Below are 13,388 nucleotides of genomic sequence, written 5' to 3' on the forward strand. Positions count from 1 at the left end.
ATGAATCCGGACACTGATGAATTTAGAAGAATAGGACCATCAGTATGAATGTAACCGGGATACCGCATGTGTATCTAAATGAGTTCTAACTTCAGAGCACCGGATATCACCATGTCGTTCTTCCTAATTATCCTTTCGAAAAACTGTTGTATTGTAGGGGTAACTAAAAGCCATGCGCAATTTTCTGTGTCTTCTCTCCAAAACTCATAACTTGGAAAAAGCTGGCGGTGGTGTTGAAACACTTCATGTATATGGCTTCCATATCGTCAATCAAGCGCGGAAAGTAATGAGTGCCTTCCAAACTGTGTTAGGCAAAAATGTGCCTGCAGGTCTCTGCTGTTCGTAAGATTTCAAACGGAGGCAGCCGTACCTCAGTAATTACCAGAGCACTGAAAGTTGCTTGACGAAGTCCCGAACACACACTGAGACCGCTAGCTAACAATCTTTGCAGGCGTTCCTCCAAGGTTCGCGACAGACCGTGAAAAATCGGCGAGGAGTACGCAATTTTTTTTACATATTAGTGCATTGTGTACTCTGAGCAGAGGTGATGGGGACAGCCCCAAGGCGTACCTGCAAGTCTGTGAAGCACATTCACAACAGTGTTCTCCTGGTCTTCGATACATTTTATGTGAGGAGCCCAAGAGAGTTGTCTGTCAAGAACTACACCCAGCAAACGATGCCGCTTAACAAACGCTAAAAGTTGACCCTGGAGGCCTAGTCAGATGTCCTTCAGATTGTTTCGAGTAAACGGCAGAACGACTGTTATTGCGTCATAGAGCATCACCCCTCTCTCTTTTAAAATGCAGGCAGTAGTATCTAGGCCATCTTACAAGGTAGCCTGAGTGAGGCCTGCTGTGTTGCGAGAAACCCAAATGCAGACTGTCAACGGCGTATAGCGAATAATGTAAACCAGAAGGGAGCTTTCGTGGCAAATCCGCCTTCAAGCAGCCAAGAAGAGAGGGACTTACCACGCTGCCCTGCGGCACTCCTTGCATTGGGTTATGTTCAGCGCTTTTTTCTTCCCTCTTCTGGCATCTAAAAAGTGGGAAATCCAACGAGGCGGTCTTCCACTCAAAACGTGGCCTAGCAAACTTGAGAGGACATGAACATGACAAACTGTATAGCATGCAAGCTTGATATCCAAAAATACTGCGGTGGTGATATTGCCTTTGCTGCACTCATGGTGTACACATGCTACTAGGTTCATAACTGCAACCATAGTGCATCTAGAGCCACGAAATCCAGTCATGAACCCAGAGAACACTCCTCTTTCATAACACCACGAGAAGCATGGCGTCAGGCCGAGAACATTTTTCATCGCTTTTCGGTCTGCCCATTAAGAGCGTCCTACTTTTCTCTGCTGATGTACAGTGTTCCGCATTTTATCGGGAAGAATCAAAACATTTTTCCCGCCTTATCCGCTGACCCGTTCGCGGATAGAGCTTGCGTATTATAATAACTGCTGTCCAGTAGCAAGAATGTGAGTGGTATTTGCTTCCCACCCGCAGACCAGAAATCGTGCACGCCAAGATTGAGAAACTAAAAGCCGTAGGTGCAATTTTTTCGCCTAAGGGCGGCAGTGGCGCCATCTATTTTGTGCACAGGACAGCGCCACCACGCGAAAGGCGCCGAGACGACCGTTTCCCTCAGCGCGGGTTATACGAAAATTCTCTTTTCCACTTTTTAGAGGCAGTACAACGAACAATAGAATAATTCCAAGCTTATGTGCAATCATTTGACCAATAAGAGCAATTCACGCTCATTTTTCCTGGTGAAGTGCGGTTTCTGTCACAGGACGCTGTGATAGCGAATGGTGTGATATGTTGAAAGGAACGAGAACCGCCGTTTTTTCGCCTCTAGAAAACGACTTACAGGCAGATGTTCAGGCTGTGAAGTCTTAAATCCTCAATGCGGCCGCCGGCTGCCCCAATCAGTTGCTGAAACTGTGAGTGCACTCACTGAAAACTGCACCTCATATATCATCGCTTATCGCGGCCAACCCTTCCTTGATTTGTTTATGAAGCTCCTAAACAGTGCGAAGCCTCCAAGATTATTAGATATGCTATTTGATGTAGACCCGCTCGAAAAGATTGCACGGCGTCAAATCAGCCATTCGTGGTGGCCCAGGTATATTGGAGGATTCAGGCTCCATTCACCGGACCAGAAATTCTGCATTCAGCCGCTTCCAAACTTTGGCTTAGTATTGAGCATGGCCACGTTCTTGCAGGAAGATGTACTCCTGCTGCTGGATATTGTTATCCGCTAGCTCCAGCAGTAATTATTCTTTACAAATGCACCGAGGTGAGTTCGCTGTCACGGTATCTTCAAAGAAGAACGGGTCAGCCCCTATTTCTCTTCAAAAAGTCCAGGATTCTTGGGCATCAGATTTCAAAACAAGATGCAAATGTTGAATATTATGAGGCTTGTAATGAAAATATTGCAGGTAAATGTATATTATTCAGGTTCGTAGCAAAATTTTTCTTTTATAGTTGGCCCATCGCTCGCATGGAGTAGTTAAAGCTTGCACAGAAAACCAAAGGGGTACGTTTGTGACGACTACAGAAACGTCAATAACGAGAAAATGTAAGCTAGCCCAAGGGAGATGTACCAATTCGTTGTTTGGTATAGCGGAATCTTAAGCATATGGAAAAAGCATATGGAACAACTTCCCATGGACAAATATTCTTGTGCAGCATTCCTGGGTATGTCCGCCCCAGATAACGGATCGCGGAGAGAGCTCAGGGCCCTGGAGTAGTGAAAGGCGGGTTTCTTCCCGCTGGGAAATGCATACATTGTCGCTTTAATTGCCCATCCACATGAAAAACGGCCTCGGTGCCCAGTTGCAAGGAATCGAAATGTTTAATGTCTGCTGCCACCCTCTGCTGCTTTGAGTTGCAGAATGAAACACAGGAGGGTTTGGCTGCCGCGATTAACTTCTGGTGAACCTGTACTCGGTACGGAGGCCACCATTTGCTTCTAGGTCCCAGGCTCCCCGTCCGTGGGGTAAGGGCGAACATATATAAGCCCTGCAGGCGTGCACGTCATACAAGTGTTGCTCTCAAAGACTCCCTGAAGTGCATCACCGATGCCGCTGTGTTAGTGCGCAAGCACTGCTTCACTAGCAAAGCTGATAAACCCGGGGTATCTGTGAAGGCTCAACCTTTGACCATTCATGGAGGGACAGCGGCGAAAGCCTTGCGCAGCTCCTCTTGTCAAGGCGCGCAACTGGCGTGACACCCTCCCCCGTGATGCCTGCACGCGCCTGTCAGTAAGGGGGAAACGCGACCCTGCTATCCCTGCTAGCAGCTGCCGATAGCGATTGATAATGAGATCTTGCATCCGGTTGCTTTTGAGGCAGTGTTGTCACGAGTGCTTCCGCACGTCCTACTCGGTTTAACTATGTTGAAACACAGTCATTTTTTATCTATCTTTCCTCACTCGCCTTGCCATGAACCCAGTGTATCCACACTTCTGGCTCCAGTTGAAAACGGCTCCATGAGACGATGCGCCGGTGAAACATTGCTATCAATTGTCTACGGACATGGGCTTTTAGCCACACCACTGCTGCCGCTTTTTCTTTCACCCTGCAAGTTCGCATACCAACGCTTCACACACCAAAACACTGTAAAAAAAAGATTACAAAGCACAGAAGAGAATAACAGCTCCGCATCACACAACGAAACTGAAATTGTAAACCGCAGCTCTAGAATTTCGGATGTCGTCCCAAGGTGCTTTAGGGAGAGCCAGGGAAGCAGACAATATGTAAGTTGCATTCGAAAAGCTCACAGCGTGAAAAAGAGATCAAATAATATATATTTACTGCGAACGCTTCATTAAAGCTTCATTAAAGCCCCATAACGTTAAAGGCTCCGCTCACCATAAATGCCAGTGTGGGCTTTGTGAGGGAAAAATCCCGCGCATGGCTCCAGTAGGTCAAGTCCAGAGAGCAACCTAGGAGGCAGACCTTCCCACCGGATAGTGAGCAAACTGGCCTCCGTGGCAGGCGGAAGTTAATGATTGGTCACTCGGGAAGAGCAACCTGGGCCGCACAGGGCCCACCGGTGGGAGCAGCTGGCACCTGCCATCGCAGGGCAGTGGCGCATCTCTTAAACCGCTGCACCACGGCGCCAGGAGGGGAATGGAGATTCGCAAGGATCTATGAAAATAAATACTAATAAGACTTTATTTACATAATTTTACATGATGCAAGAAGCGGGCAGAAAAAGCTGTCGAGAAGCCAGTTGGAAAGGGCTGCAGGCCCCCTTCATTACCAGTTCGCATGAAGACAAAAAACAGTAACATTTGTAGTACGTTTATTGCAGCAAATTAAAACAAAAGCATGAAAGCAGAGTACATGCAAAACCCGCGCGAACTACATGGAAGTAAGAAGACAGGATTTTCTGACTGCAATATACCTGTCAATCGCAAACATATGCACTGTTTAAAACGCATAAGCAAAAATCACGTGTGCTATGTATTGGAAAAATCGTGCAATGTCTTGACTGTGATGTTCTCAAGCTGGATATTTCTTGCGGGTAAACTGTTCACTAGAGGGACCTTCTGCAAATATGTGAACGAACCCATAACGCTATCATGTGGTACATTTAAGGCGCAGTTTTAGTGTGTCTTCCAATTTTTCCGCGGAGTTGGATGAAAATGTTCCAAGCGCTTCTGCTAAAGCAGACGAAATGGACGGTACAGCGTATTCAAAGGCCCGCGCTTATTGGAACTCTCACCCAGGCGCCTATCACATCCCGGTGCTTTCCTCTACAGAAACAAGATGACGCCACTGCCGCCCTTCGACGAAGAGTGTGTTTCCGGCTTTCGGTTCGTCGATCCCAGCGCAGCCAATTACGAGTTTGCATCATATGCGGCTGAAAAGATCAAGTACCGTTGTCAAAGCTTGCTACAAGACAAAAGTTGCCATAATACGCAAGCTCTGCGCGCAGTTTCGCCACGAACGAACCAGCGGATAAGAAGTGAAAAGTTAAAAAAATATTCACGATGAAGATGCACATTAACGTATGTTGCTTGCGTGTTGCTCCATTCAATAGCAGAACGACAGAGATATTAATGAAGTTCATATTATCCTGCTTGAGACAGCACTGTTTATTGATTAGTAAATGCCTGTTGTTTTTCGTTGTTAACGCTGTTTTTTTCTCCTCCGTCCTGCTTTCTTTGCCAAATATTTTTCTACTATTGGTAACTATTAATGAATGCCTGTTAGTTTTTCCCGTATTAAACTTAGTAGTGATACCGCAGTTTGAGAGACACTTCTAATTAATTCACTGCTTACAACTCCCAATTATTTCATCCGAATATTTGCTCCAGCATCATCTTTTTGGGCACCGTTGTTACCCCCGGAGAGTTTTTTTCAACGCGGCAGTGCATCCCCACTGCATGCTTCCCAGCTGAAATGCCGGTGCAGCAAGGAACCCGCAGTGCTAATAACCATGCGGCAGCGTAGCAGTGGGCCAGAGCAGAGACCCCAGTCTGGCCAACGGTGAAACAGGTTTGCCCATGAACAACGGAGCACCCATTATCTGTTTCCGAAAGGCTTAACATATTTTTCATCAACAGTAGTCGTTCTGATCATGATTATAGAGCATGTGCACCATATTCAGCTGAAGAAAGAAGAAAAACGCAAGAGGGTGAGCTGAGTTTCCCCTTTACGGCTGAGCCAGTTGAGATCCCCCTTCACGTGGCGACGTGAGGAAACTTGCTGTAATCGGGTTTCTTGATGGATTGATGGTTCGGACTCGCAAACATTCACATTACTCGACGGCTGGATAAGAAGGTTCACTATTTATTTACTGATAAATATACAAGAAGAAACGAGCAAAGAGAAAACTATTTACAACATGACTGAACTGTTGATTACACGAAATCAGCTCCCGCTTAACCGAGAGCGCTGAGTTTTACGCCTTCTGTCTCTGCCCTTAGCGGGGACAGCAACCAATAATAATACAGGAGGCGCTACTCGCCAATCGATGGTTAGGAAAAGTAAAATAAAGGTTTCACCAGCTGATCAAGGAGTGGGGAAAGGATATCAGCTAGCCAAATAATTGAGAAAAGAGAGGTTCCGAGCACACATAATACAGCACAGAATTCACACATTCCGAACCTCTGCCTTCTTCTACTTTTCCTTTCCGCACACGTGCATACGGGGCACCCGTATGCCTCGAGAACAATCACTCCAGGTTCTTCATAAAAAAACAAGAAGAAGAAAGTTGTCACTGAGCGGTCAAGCGCCCAGTGGCGACAACAGTTCTGAGTACTCGAAGCTCATAGACCCAGAGGCGTCGCATTGCGTACCTATCGGCCACCGTACACCTGCGTCCTCACAGTAAACTATGTACATGTGCAGAGCGAATGACTGACACGTAGGGACACGAGAAGGCATACACAAAAAAAAAAACATCCACGGGTCACAAAATGACGACTGCTGGCATTCAAGCACTGAACACTGCCCAAGGCTGCGCGCTGATAAGATATCTGTGGTGGGAAGGCAAGACGGAGACAGAACGAGCGTTCTGCCGGCGGTGCCGCCGGCAACAATGGAGCAGCCACTGAGCCTCTGTCGTGCGTTCGCGGTTCCAAAATTTGGTAACCCTTCGACCAGAGACAGGTTCACATGTCAAAGTCTCAGTCTCGCGCCGTACACTCTGTGCTCAAGACTGGATGGCGCATCGGAAAGTTCAGCGAACTTCACACCTCCCAAACAAGAATGTTACACGGACACTTGCTGTCAGTGTGAAAGTTCAGTTCCGCCGCAAAGTTTCAAGCATCACTGTGTGCACACACCAAATTGGTTCGCTCTACGCACAGATGGTTAGGACACCAGTCAGCACATTCCAGAACTTGCCATGTCCGTTCTCTGCATGCCATCTGCCAGGCTAGCCCGTAACCCCCACTTCCCGCCGTGACTGCCGCAGGTAGCTAAACAGTCAGAGCACTACCGCACAACCGATATGCGTACCGATACTCAAAGATCTACTTTTAGATCCCTCGTTTGTGGTTGCTACAAGAGCAAATACGGAAACAAACAAACAAAAAAACAAAAATCTATCATTTTCTTTCTACTGTTTGTACTTCATTTTCATTCAGTCAGCCTTTGATATGCACTACTTCTAGGTCATACTTCTGCAATGCAAGTGACCAACGCATTAACCGCGCACTAGTGGGCGCTGAACGGGTCAGGTATGTGTGCGGGTTGTGGTCTGCTGCAACCTTCACTTTAACTCCAAATAACCAGGTATCCAGTTTCCTCAGTGCCTACGCGAACGCAAAAGCTTTCCTTTCAAATGCAGACCATTCGGTTTGAGCAGGCGTCGATTTCTAACTCAAGAATGCAATTCGTTTCTGTTCCCCTTCAACTGACTGCGACCGACATGCTCCTATCGCAACCTCGGAGGCGTCCGTTGTCAGAAGGAACTCCTGGTTGTGATCAGGTGCCACCAGCTCCGGCAACAATGCCAGTACCCTTTTCAACTCACAAAACGCCTCTTCTGCCTTGTCATTCCATGGAAGGGTATTCGGGACTCGCCTGTTAGTCAGATCCGTCAATGGGCGCACTACCTTTGAATACTGCGGTACATACGATAATAGTTAAACAGGCCCAGTACACTACGCCGCTCCTTCTTTGTTTTGGGAGCGCTCAATTTAGTGATGGCACTTACTCTTTCTGAGTCGAGAGCATGCTTGCCTGACCCTACCACATGGCCTAGGTACTTTACCTTCCCTTGTGCCAACTTGCATTTCGCAGCGTTTGCCGTTAAGCCTGCTCTTCTCAGAGTCTCTAGTACCACCCGCAGGTGTTTGATGTGCTCCACCGAGGATGCCGAGAAAATGGCTATATCGTCAATGTATTACATTGCACATGAAGAGTGTTCTTTTAGGATTTCATTCATAATCCTTTGAAAAGTTGCTGCCGAATTTCGCAACCCGTATGGCATTACCTTCCGTGCATAAAAGCCCTTAGGTGTGGCAAACGCAGTAAGACGCTGTGACTGTTCGTCTAAAGCGACCTGCCAATATCCCCGCGTCATGTCTAGTGCCGATATGTATCTTGCACTTGCCACCTCATAGAGCACTTGCCACCTTATATTGGCCATAGGGAAGCTGTCTTGTTCTGTAACGGCATTCAATTTCCGGAAATCAATGCACACCTACACCGACCCGTCCGTTTTGGCACGCACACGACTGGGTGCGCCTACGCGCTTTCAACTGGATTGCAGTAGTTGCACTACCTGACGCTATGTTTCTTTTCTGAATGCAAAAGGTACCTTATAAATTGGCGATTTTTCTTGTTTGGTGTTGGGAAGTAGCGTTATTTTGTGGCAGCTAACTCTACATCGACCTGGGCGCTTCGGATGCACCAGTTATGGCATCAAACAACTCATGTATGTGTTGCTGCGTCAACGATCCGTCCGAGGTCTCAAACTCTACAGGTCAATTTTTCGTTTTGCAGTGTGGGGTCTCATGCACCTCACCAAACTCGCCGTCCGAGTCAAAAACAGCCCCCACATTCTGAGTTCATGTTATGCCGCAGCCTGTTCGCATGCACCCATCTGCTTCCTTCGTCAGTGTCAATAACATAGCTCTTATCTCGCTTCCTCTCCTTTAAAACAGCTGGTCCCCGCCACTTCGGCTGCAATTTACCGACTTGACCGCTTTCAAGTATGAGGACTTTATCCCCCTCTCTGAACTCTTTTGGTCTGGCCCTAATGTTGTATTTGGCTCCATACGACCTCTGTATTGCTTCTGCCCTTTCGTCAACCCTTTTCACGACCTCATTCATCTGTTCCCTTAACTCAGACGGGTATTGGGCAGCCCGTTTGTTCAGTCCCGATGGAGGTGTCCACTCACCAGTCCACGTTTTGTGGAGGATACTGAGCGGTCCATGTGGGGTGCGTCCAAACATAAGTTCAAATGGTGACCTGCCCGTCACGTCATGAGGTACATCCCTGTATGCCCAAAGAATGCATTGAATGTGACGGTCCAATTCTCAGTGATGATCCTGTACGACATGTCGAAGCATAGCCTTAAATGTTCCGTTCCATCTCTCCACGACCCCGTTACTGTGTTTGAGTTTGAAAAGGCGGTTCTTTCGCCACTGAGCGCTGACGCTGGGCTGCAGAGCGACATTTTCAGTAAGCAAGAGGCGCAAAGTATCCCGCCTACCGTTTCAGATACTTCAGTGTCTTATGTGCAGCCGGCCAGGCATTCAGGGTTAAAGCGCGCGCGGCGCGATGGTCGCTATGAGAGCGTCTTCTCACAGCTAAAAGCGGCGAATCCAGCGAGAGTCGGATGTGAGCAGATCCGACTCTCCACAGCACGCGATGTCAGCGATGTTCTCATAATGCCGAGATAAGCCTCCTGCCTAAGCGACCGTGTCGTCGTGTTCGTGAGCAACCGCTGATAAATAGTACAAGTGCACGCACGATAGTGGCCTTATGCAGTTGTAGTTCAAGTTTTCCTTTGTATCAGCGTAAGTGAGCGACAAAAGGTGACCGCTTGATAAGGTGTGTGATAAGCACAGGCTTGTCGTATTATTTTGTTTTAGCAGTAGCTTAGGGTGAAATGAAGGCGCCTTCAATTACCATTCGACATTCAGCACCGCGTCATAAACATGCCATTTGACAGTCATCCCCCGGCTGACGCGCCGCATTTTTCGCTGTAGTTCAGGCCGCAATGAATTAAGGCTATAGGCTCAAGGCTGAACGCTGTAGGCACTCGAAATGAATGAATAAGCCGAAGACTTTGCTTCTACAACCTGTTCTGCGGTATTTATGGCGTCAGGGGAAAAAATGCTGTTGACTTCAATGTTGGCGAAAATTAGGCCGATCCGCTTCAGAAAAAACTCTCCGCGGTACCTACGTCTTGGTCGGCAGCTTTAATGGCGTCAGGCAAAAAAGATGCTGTTGATTTGTATGTGAGAGAGAATTAGTGCGAATGCCGCTTTAGAGACAACTTTCTACGATATCTAGGACTTCGTACCTAACAAGTGCAGGGAGCCGAAATTTGGACAGCTCAATGAGATCATGTTACGGAAAGTAAGCGATTAGCGATTGCAAATGGTGATTCTGACATCAATGCCTTGGTGTACGCTTGGGAAGAAAGCGTCACAGAATGCCCAGCGCATACAAAGTGAGCCCGGCTTCAGTTTGGAGGTAAAGTTCAAGGCAGAGCTACCACCCGTATAATGTTTTTCTGCATCAGCAGCTCAGAGCAAATAAATTTAAACAATGGCTCGACTTTTGCAACCCGGCATCTGACTCAATGTGTCGAAGACCAGGAATTTCTCCACATACCCTTGGAGGGTTCAGGCCCCATTTCACCCGGAGTTAAAATTTAAATTTGCACGACACCCACTACTGCTGCGATCAGAACCCACACTGGGTACGCAAACATAGGCACCAGGTAAAACACTGACCAATGTTTCCTGTAGTATTTATGACGGCCGTATTGCGGGTACTTTCTTCATCGGCGGAAACCTTACAAGAAACAAGTACACAGACTACGTTCTAATGGGTGCCTTATCTGAATTTCTCACATGCTTGCCACTGTTTGCGTTGAAAAAAGTGTGGTTCCAGCATGACGGAGCCCTGCCATATTTTCCTTCAGTGGCTCGTGAACCCATGGACAATTTCTTTCCTACAAAACATGTTCGGCGTATTGGCACCAAAGCTTGGTCGCCTATGTTGCCGTATTTATGATCATTGGATTTCTATCCCTGGTGATATATTAAAAATGAAAGTTTCAAGACAGAACTGCCCAACCTCCAAATCTGAAGCAACCTCTGAGAATATTTCTTGAAAGCATTCCTAGACACGCGGGAGTACCAGAGAACCAAGAGGCGGACAGGATAGCTCGAGGGTACACTTATTACACTTATTATTATTATTATTATTATTACACTTATTACATTATTACACTTATTATTAAACTTAAACTTGTTAGCCACGCGCTTGAGGTTATGAGCCACTTTATGCTGATATGGGATGACCACAGGTTTCACGTTCTTTTTTGCAACTTCAACTATTGTCTGGTTCCTATTCCTTTCTTGTTTGATCTTCTTGAGAAGCGCTTCAGCAACTGAACTCAGTGCTATCTGGGGAAAGCCTGGCTGTTTTAGCTTTGCGACCTGATCGTGAAAGCTTTCCTGCGCCATGTGACAACAGGACTTTCTTAGAGATGACTCAAGGCACATCAAAGCGATAGCACGTTTAACAGTTTTCGATTGCTTGGAATCAAAAGGCAACAATTTCATCTGTGCACGCGGTTGATACTTCCAGCAAAAGCCTTCGTCCTTAAGGGTTATTTTCAAGTCTAAAAAAGTTTAAGGTACGCGTGGTTTTCTCGGCCCCAAGGAAACTCTCGTCACTGTGTCGCCTAGTTTCGCCAGATGGTAGCCGCAACTCAGATTGCAAAATCAAATATGTTAATTAGTTTGTGAAGTGTGAAAAAGGGGTAGTGTACAAAATTGCGTTGAAGTGTGGGAAGGTGTACATTGGGCAGTCGGGCTGATGTGTTAATGAGCGGTTAAGGGAACACAATTTGTCTTTAAAGAACGGTACCGGTTTGCACCTGCCGGCGCACATCAGTGAGTGTCGAAAAGATAACGACGAAAAACAGAAAGTAGGAAAACTGTGTAATGCAACGCTCCAAGGCACCAGCATCATGTGCAGGAGCACTGACACGCTTGCGCGAGAATTGGCTGAAGCCTACCATATAAGGAAAAGCGGTAGTTCATGTGTCAGTGTCCACTCTGTGATAATATATGACAAAGATTTTGCCTTTTTAGATAAATTACATAAGAGGTGAGTCACTTCTGCCCTTCCTATGTGCTTTTCCCGGGTTTTGGCTTGCACGTGGCACTGATGATTATCCATTCTTTTTTGGTACAAATGTCATGTACTTTTTCCGAATAAAACAGTTGAAAGTTTGCGCTCCGTCCTGTCTACCTTGTCTTATTGTGTCGTCTATCTGTGCGCATAAAAGAAATCAGTCCATTTATGCACTCTTCACCTAGTGTTCACTACTAGCCTACATGTATCCATATCGGTCAGGTGGTCGTCTCTTGCGAGGTGGCAGCACACGGCGCGCAGGGTCCGGCGTTTGAAGCAACGCCTCTGTAGTGTCTTGAGGTGGGTCCGGAGTGTGAGGAACTGGTCTGAGCAATCGTGGGGCTCCAGAATACGACCCATGCTGAATGTGGACACACTAACTACTCTCACTGGGGTTCCACGATTGAAGCGCCGCTGGAATCGTCGACAGCTTGGCCGCATTCGATATCTTGCCGTCGTCGAGACGGAAAGACGATCGCCCATGTTTCTTCGTTACCTTGCGGGGATCCGTGAAAGCGAAGTCTCTCTTGAACGAAGTAGCTGGCCTTTTCACCCGTAAATAGTCCCCAAATTTCACAGTAGTCTCTTTCGCAGACCTACGGCTATACGTATGCTTCTTACTGTACTGCTTTTGCTTTTTCCCCCGTTCGCGCAGGCGCTCCAGCTCAGAGTCTGGGGAGCTGAAGAAGGCAGGCGACGGGTATCCATCAATACGATGTCTTGTTCTTGGTACGCGTCCATGGAGCAGTAATGCCGCGGTAAGCCCCGTAGTAGCTTGCGGAGTGCAGCGGTAAATTCCCAGGTACTCGATGACTGCTTGACGAAGCGGACGCTGCTCCAACGCTGCCACATGAATGTACGACTTGAAAACTCTGTTGAAGCGTTCAACTTCCCCGTTCGCTTGAGGATGATACAAGGATGAGTGCAGAAGGCGGATGTCACGATCTTTTAGAAATTCCTCGAACTCTCTTGACGTGAACTGTGGCCCATTATCACAAACTATTTCATCCGGGTAACCTTCACGGGACAATACAGAAAGCGAAAACATTGTGACTGTAGTGGTGGAAACGTCGGAGCAGAAGTGTGCTTCGGGCCACTTCGAAAAATAGTCCACCAGCGTAATCGCAAACCGAGAGTCATGCGGAGCTCGCTCCAGGGGCGCCGCGATGTCGAGTGCTATCTTTTGCCATGGACCGTGTGGGAATGGCACTGGCTGCAGTGGTGTACCAGATACCTTGGCGCTCTTTTCTGCTCCCTGGCAGATGCTGCAGGTCTGAATCGAGAGCTGGACTTGCCGATCCATGCCCGGACACCAAAACCGCTCTCGTAGACGTGCCTTCGTCCTGACAATTCCGGCATGGGCCTCATGTGCTGCGGGCGATCAATTTCGGAGTCAATGCTTCTGGAACAATAAGACGCTCTCCGCGGAGCAACAAGTTATCAACAACAGACAAATCTTGCTGAATCTTACAATATGGTTCAAGTTCAACCGGAAGCAATTTGTGCGAAGGCCACGACGACTGGACGTAGGAAATGACT

At 47.5% G+C, this 13,388-nt stretch overlaps 1 pseudogene; it reads right to left on the reverse strand.

Annotated features, from left to right (window-relative positions):
* The window catches only part of LOC149336920 (uncharacterized), a 72,870-nt pseudogene extending 60,661 nt beyond the window's left edge, over positions 1–12,209 (reverse strand).
* Positions 12,210–13,388: the final 1,179 nt, after the last annotated feature.

The sequence above is a fragment of the Amblyomma mixtum genome, chromosome 7 (genome assembly GCF_055824585.1).
Source record: "Amblyomma mixtum isolate Tamu chromosome 7, ASM5582458v1, whole genome shotgun sequence".
Taxonomy (NCBI): Eukaryota; Metazoa; Arthropoda; class Arachnida; order Ixodida; family Ixodidae; genus Amblyomma; species Amblyomma mixtum.